Here is a 7660-nt window from a genome sequence, read left to right on the forward strand (position 1 = left end):
AAATCTTCATTTTCGTTCCATCGTTGCCTCTGATCACCAGACTCATATATCTAACTGCCCTTCGAAATCCCTAAAGTTGTCCCTGAGGCACCTTCAAATGAAATGCTCCAAACGGAACCCCCTATTTTTAAAGTTGCACACTTAATTTTTACTCCTGTGTCCTGTACTTCAACACACGGCCACGTAGCAAGGAGCTGAGGACTGCTGCCAACAACCAACACCAACGTGTCAGCCAAATGAGGGAAGACACCTCGGAAGTGGATCCTCTAACCTCAGTCAAGACGGCAAGTGACGGTCTCGTGAGATTGCGGGCGGCAGTGCGCGGGGAGGAGGTGGCCTGGGAGCTTCCTCCCAGAGCCATCCTTGCAGGCTACTCGGATGAAGTTGAAAAGAGCTCGACTAGGTGCTAAGGTGCTAAGAAAGAGAGTGTAAGACAGTAAAATAATTAAATATTTTTACTGAGTCTCTTCAACAGGCCACATTTAAGAGGTGTCTCGTAGCCTCTGCCGCCAGAGGCTGGAACACCATGGGTCACACAGGGACACTAGACACCGAGGATGAAGTGGGACCTTTTAACCCATCTTTCTCCAAGTCCTCCAAGCGAAGCCATTGCCCACAAATTGCAGGGGCTCTCCTTGCTCTCCAGTCAGCACCTGGCCCCTCGGAACAAAAGGAAGATTATGCTCCAGCCAAGGCTGCAACAAAGAGGACGAGAGGACAGCTAATGGACCAGGGCATCATGCCACCTCCGAAGAGCCCAGCGGCACTCCAGGAGCAATTAAAAGACTTGGAAGGGGCCAGAACCATAAACTCTTTGAAGCACAAGATCTGGAGCTGACCCGATGGTTCTGAACTTGTCAGGATGCCCATTTTAGAAAGAACGTTTGCAGAGCCATCCTTGCAGGCTTCTCGGATGAAGTTGAAAAGAGCTCGACTAGCTGATGATCTGAATGAAAAGATTGCTCAAAGACCTGGTCCTATGGAGCTGGTAGAGAAAAACAACCTTCCTGTAGACTCCAGTGTTAAGGAGGTAATTATAAGCATTGGGAAGGACGACTGTCCTCAAACTCACGGCAATTTATCATTTGACAAAGACAGCAGTGATGCTTTGTCTCCAGACCGGCCAGCCAGCTAGGAGTCGCAAGGGTCAGCCACATCCCCAAGTGAGCCAAAAGTTAGTGAATCGCCATCTCCTGTGACTACAAACACTCCAGCTCAAGTATCACCTTTCTTGTTTTGACCCCTAAACAGAGGAAGTGCTTTGTTTTTTATATATTAAGGTAACACATTATCACCAGAAGAAAAGTCTGAAAGTGCAGAAAAGTATAGATTTTCACATGTAATCCAACCACTGTTAACATTTTCAATAGATTCTTACATTTTATTTCTGTTCTATATACACATTTTTAACAAACAGTTTTGCAACTTGCTTTAAAATTTTTTCATATAACTTTTTTTGAGATATAACGCACATATCCTAAAATCCACCCTTTTTTCTTTTTAACTATGTTAACCAGTTTAAGCATACAGTTCAGTAGTGTTACATATATTCACACTACTGTGCAACAGATCTCCAGAACTTTTTGTCTTGCTAAACTGAAACTAAACCCATTAAACTGCATCTCCCCAGGGCTTCCCTGGTGGCACAGTGGTTAAGAATCAGCCTGCCAATGCAGGGGACACAGGTTCGAGCCCTGATCCAGGAAGATCCCACATGCCGCAGAGCAACTAAGCCTGTGGGCCACAACTACTGAGCCTGCGCTCTAGAGCCTGAGAGCCACAACTACTGAACCCGCGTGCCACAACTACTGAAGCCCGTGTGCCTAGAGCCCATGCTCCGCAACAAGAGAAGTCACCACAATGAAAAGCCCGTGCACCACAACAAAGAGTAATCCCCGCTCACTGCAACTAGAGAAAAGCCTGCATGCAGCAACGAAGACCCAATGCAGCCAAAAATAAGTAAGGAAATAAATAAATAAATAAAGTTCATCTCCCCATTCCCCTAGGCCTGGCAACCACCATTCTGTTTCTGTCTCTATGAATTTCACCACTTTAGATATCTCATATAAATGGAACCATACAGTGTCTTTTGTGACTGGCTTATATCACTTAACATAATGTCCTCAAGGTTCATCCGTGTTGAAACATGTGACAGGATCTCTAAGTTTTAGGACTGAATAATATTCCATTTTATGTATATACAACATTTTTTTTATCCATTCATCAGTGGACATTGGGTTGCTTCCATCTCTTGGCTATTGTGAACAGTGATGCTATGTACATGTGTGTGGAAATATCTCTTCGTGACCCTCTTTTAGTTCTTTTGGGCATATACCCAGAAGTGGGATTGCAGGATCATATGGTAATTCTATTTTTAATTTTTAAGGAACCTCCATACTGTTCTCCATAGTGGTTGTACCATTTCACACTCCCACCAACAGTGCTGAAGGGTTCCAATTTCTCCACATCCTTGCCAACACTTGTTAATTTCTATTCTTTTGATAGTGGCTATCCCAATGGTGTGAAGTGATATCTCACTGTATTTTGTTTGTTTGTTTGTTTTATTGAAGTATAGTTAATTTACAATGTTGTTAGTTTCAAGTGTACAGCAAAGTGATTCAGTGATTCAAAGAATATATATATTCTTTTTCAGATTCTTTTCCATTATAGGTTATTACAATATGTATTGAGTATACTTACTGTGGTTTTGATTTGCATTTCTCTAATTATTAGTGATGTTGAGCATTTTTCTTATGCTTGTTGGCCATTTGCATCATCTTTGGAGAAATGTCTATTCAAATCCTTTGCCCCTTTTAAAATCAGGTTATTTGTTTTTCTATTGTTGAGTTGTAGGGGTTTTTTTTGTGTTCTAGATATTAACCCCTTATCAGATATAGCATTTTCAAATACCTTCTCCCATTCCATGTGTCACCTTTTCACTCTGCTGATAGTATCCTTTGATGAGCAGAAGTTTTTAAGTTTGATATAGTTCCGCTTGTGTATTTTTGGTTTTACTGCCTGTGCTTTTGATGTCATACTAATAAATCATTGCCAAATCCAATGTCATGAAGCTTTTCCCCTGTTTTCTTCTAGGATTTTCATGGCTTGGGGTCTTACATTTGGGTCTTTAATCTGTTTTAATTTCTGTATATGGTATAAGATAAGGAACCAACTTCATTCTTTTGCATGTGGATATCCAGTTTTTCCAACACCATTTGTTGAAAAGACTGTCTTTTCCCCACTGAATGGTCTTGGAACGCTTGGACAGATCATTTGATCATATATATAAGAATTTATTTATGGGCTTTCTATTCTATTGCATTGGCCTATATGTCTGTCTTTATGCCAGTACCACACTATTTTGATTACTGTAGCTTCATAGTAAATTTTGAAATCAGGGAAGTGTGAGATCTCCAACTTCATTCTTCTTTTTCAAGAGTGTTTTGACTACTTGGGGTCCCTTGAGGTTCCAGATTAATGTTAGGATAGATTTTTCTATTTCTGTAAAAAAAAAATGGCATTGGGAAAATCACCCTATTAAAGTGTATACTTCAATGGTTATTAGCATATTCACAGACTTGTGCAACTCTCACCACTATCTGATTCCAGAGCACTTTCATCTTCCCAAAAAGAAGCCCATACTCATCAACAGTTTCCTCCACTCAGTCCTAAGCAACCATCAGTCTACGTCTACTTTCCATCTCTGGAATTACCTATTCTGGACATTTTATATAATTAGCATCATACAATATGTGGTCTTTTGTGACTGGCTTTCTTTTACTTAGTATAATGTTTATAAAGATTCGTCTATGTTGTCGCATGTATCAGTACATCATCCCTTGTTATGGCTGAATAATATTCCACTGTGTTGACATACCATATTTTGTTTATTCACCAGTCAATGGACATTTGCTATTATGAATAATGGTGCTGTGAACACATGTGGACAAGTTTTTATGTGGACATATGTTTTCACTTCACTTGGGTATATACCTTGGAGTGGAATTGCTGTGTCATATGGTAACTCTATGTGCATCTCGCTTTTATATCTTAATAATAACCATAGTAGTGTTCCTTGTCAATAAATATGCATTCATATCATTTTTTAAAAAAAGACTTCAAATGACCACAGCACCAGCCAGTATCTTGACTGCAACCTCATGAGAGACCTTGAACCAGAAGCACCCAGCTAAGCTGCTCTTCAATATCTAATTCACAGAAACTGGGAGCTGATAAATGTTGATCGTTGTTTGAAGCCAATAATTGAGGGAGTGGAGGTAATTTGCAAGACACTGTGGTAGGCACTGGGATATAGTGGTAAAGATGAGAGATGTTATCCCTGCCCTCTTGGAGCTTTCAGACGATCTATGCCCTAGTCTTTCCCTCACAATCATCAAAATATTGGTGCCTGTTCACAGTCCAGATCTTGCACTGCCCAAGAAATATCATTCAGTATCTCTGCTTCACAGGCCCTTGACCTCTTTAGTTTCTAGGATGTGCATCTTCTGTATTTCAGCAACCGGCTCCTGTGACACATGCTGTGGTCTTGTCATGGATGCATAACTGGACCATCTGTAAAATGTCCAACTCCAATGTGCAAGTTTTTCCCACCTGGTTATTTCTCTACTCATTATACCTGCTCTGCTCTCCTTAAGAGATCTGGGTCCACGGAGCTCTCCTTGTCTCCCCCTCTGTAGAATCTCTCAACCCCTTCCTAATTTTATTTCCTTCCTTATCCAGACTAGATCCCATGCTCCATCACACCACATCAACCACTTCTCTGCTGGGACTCTCACTTAGCCTTTCCTTTTTGTCTCCAAACTTGGATATTTTCTCCTCCGTATGGCTATCGTACACCTATCAGTGCCCCACCCATCCACCTCAGCATCTACCTCCATCCCCCAATGGTTGCTTACCAAGGATACCTACACCTCTATCTCTGATGACTTTGTATGTCTGTGGAGCAGACTCAGCCAGAGTTCACAGGGCATTCAGTAGTGCTAAGTGCCCTGTAAGCAGCCCTCAACTAATGGTGAGTGAGGAGATACAGAAAACACCATGTTCTGCATCCACAGTTGATCCTTACCATTGACCAGAAATTCCTCTCTTTTTCTGGCCAATCCACGCAGCTTGCAGGATCTTAGTTCCCCAACCAGGGATCGAACCTGGCCCCAGCAATGAAAGCGCCAAGTCCTAACCACTGGACCACCAGGGAATTCCAGGAAGTGCCTCAATTTGTGATGGCCATCTTTGCCTCTCATGTGCAGTGGCCAGCTCAAGGAATGTCCTCACTTACCCTCAGTGCCACTCTCTTCCTGCTTGACAGAGAAAGTGGAAAAAATCCAGTAGGAACTACATTAAATTCCCTTTCCTACCCTTCTCCTCTGGGGGGAAGGAAAGCAGCTTCCTTGCCTCTTTTTCTCACTCATTGGTAGGAAAATTTGTCCCTCCTATCCAAGGTGAGTCTTTCACCTGGATTCTGGATCCCATTTTCTCCCCTTTCATTACTAAAGATCTCAGATCACCCCTGACCTGACACATGTGATGAAAACTTCCCAGTTATCTTAATTTATCTCCCTGTAGCACCCGAAGTGGCTGACCACTCTCTTCTGAAATGACTTCCTCCTTGGTTTCTGTGATATTCCTCTCTTGTAGTTTTCCTTCTACATCTCTGGGTACCCCCATTTGGTGTTTCCATTAATCAGACACCCCTTAAATTTCTCTCCAAACCACCCACTTCTGTCCCCATCACCACATTGCTAGTCCAGAATACCTCCATCTCAAACCAAGATTACTGAGGGATTCTTCTAGCTGCCTCTTCAGCCCGGCTCACCCTCCAGCCCAAATCGATCCATGACTCCTCATCAGTTGGGTCTTGTGGATGGCAAGGTTGGTGGCAGAGGTAGGAGGTGCTAAAGCTGGTCCCCTCCCTCACTGTGCTCGTCCTGGGAGATGTGAGAGATTTTCCACTGGGGAGCTGCTGCTTCTGTCTTGGAGAAATCTCATCTGCTACAGTTGCACTTGAATACCAGTGCTTTTTAGACAATCCCATCTGACTTTCTAACCCAGCAACAACTGTGGAGTACCCCTTAAATTGAATCGTCCTTTTGTCTTGATAGCTCACATATCTCTAAATCCCACACATCAGCTGCAACTTTCTGATATTACTACCCAAGGATTGATACTGATTGGTAACAATTGTGAATTGTTGAATGAATTGTGAACTGTGAATATCCCATTCACATTTGGAATGCTCATGTCTTTCAAGTCTGAAAGAGGAATGACATGCTTCGCACAAAAGTGAATGCAATAGTAAAGATTATATTTTCCCTTTGATTTTGGCCTCCAAGAATCTCATAATTAAATTTGTGTTTCAACTTAATAACTCTCCAAAACCCCTATCTGTGGTGTCTACAAAACTTTGTTCTCATTTTCCAAATGTCTGGATCTTAAAGTCTTAGTTGGATTTTCCCCCTGATGTATGAGTTCTCTACTGCTGCATACCAAATTACCACAAGGTTAGTGGCTTAAAACAACATGCGTTTATTATCTCTGCTTCTATGGGTCAGGAGTCTGGCAGAGCTTAGCTGATTCTTCTGCTTAGGGTCTCACAAAGCTGCAGTGTAGGTGATGGTTGGACTGCATTCCTTTCTGGAACTCAAGATCACATAGTTGTTTGCAGAATTTAGTTTTGTACAGATGTAGGACTGAGGTCCCCACTTCCTTGCTGGCCGTCAACCAGGGGCCATTCTCAGCTCCATGGAGGCCCTCACGGTTCCTTGTCACAGGGCCCTCTCCCAGCCCTCTCACAGCATCACAGCTTACTTCTTCAAAGCCAGCAGGAGAACCTCTCCAGTCTGCAAAGATAGTCTTACACAACGTCACATAGTCATGGAAGTGGCCATGCTATCACTTTGGCCATCTGATGTAACTTAAGGGAGTAACTATCCCATTGTATCCACAGATCCTGCCCAAACTCAAGGGGAGAAGATTATAGATGACATGTATACCAAGGGGCAGGAATCTTGGGGATCATCTTAGAATTCTGCTAACCCTAACCCTAATCTTACATTTTTATTTATCATGTTAAAATTTTTTGTATAACTGTATATATTCTGAAATCTATCTCAAATATTTTAGAGAATAAGTCAAGAGACCATCTCATGCTGTATGGTAGATTGATTCTAAAAAGGGCTCACCCCAATTATTCCCTTCCCTGGATCCATGCCTCATGTGATGTGACTTTGTAGCTCATTCCAGAGATTCTCAGATGGGCTTATGTCTTTCTTTGGCCATAGATTGAAGCTGAAACAACAGTATGAGAGTACTGGGCCTAAACTCGAAGAGGGAGTTGCATGTTTTTGCTCTCTTCCTCTTGGACCCACACCACTGCCATGGTAACAAGCCCAGGCTCGCCTGCTACAGAGCAATGTAAGCTCCCATCCTGGCCAGTCCTAGACCACCTGGCCCCCAGCTGACACACCAGCTGGCCATAGACCCATGAGGGAGCCTACCCAAGACTAGCCAAGCCTATTCCAGGTCAGCAGAACCTCCCTGTCAATCTATAAATTCATAAGAAATAATAAATGATTATTGGTTTAAGCTATGAAAATTTGGGGATTTTTGTTATACAGCAATAGCTAACTGATGGATGTGGGGA

At 42.5% G+C, this 7660-nt stretch overlaps 1 pseudogene; it reads left to right on the forward strand.

The window, feature by feature from the left end:
- Positions 1-526: 526 nt before the first annotated feature.
- On the forward strand, positions 527-1240 carry LOC132520799 (myocardin-related transcription factor B-like; annotated as a pseudogene).
- The last annotated feature ends 6420 nt before the right edge of the window (positions 1241-7660 follow it).

The sequence above is a fragment of the Lagenorhynchus albirostris genome, chromosome 5 (assembly GCF_949774975.1).
Source record: "Lagenorhynchus albirostris chromosome 5, mLagAlb1.1, whole genome shotgun sequence".
Lineage (NCBI taxonomy): Eukaryota > Metazoa > Chordata > Mammalia > Artiodactyla > Delphinidae > Lagenorhynchus > Lagenorhynchus albirostris.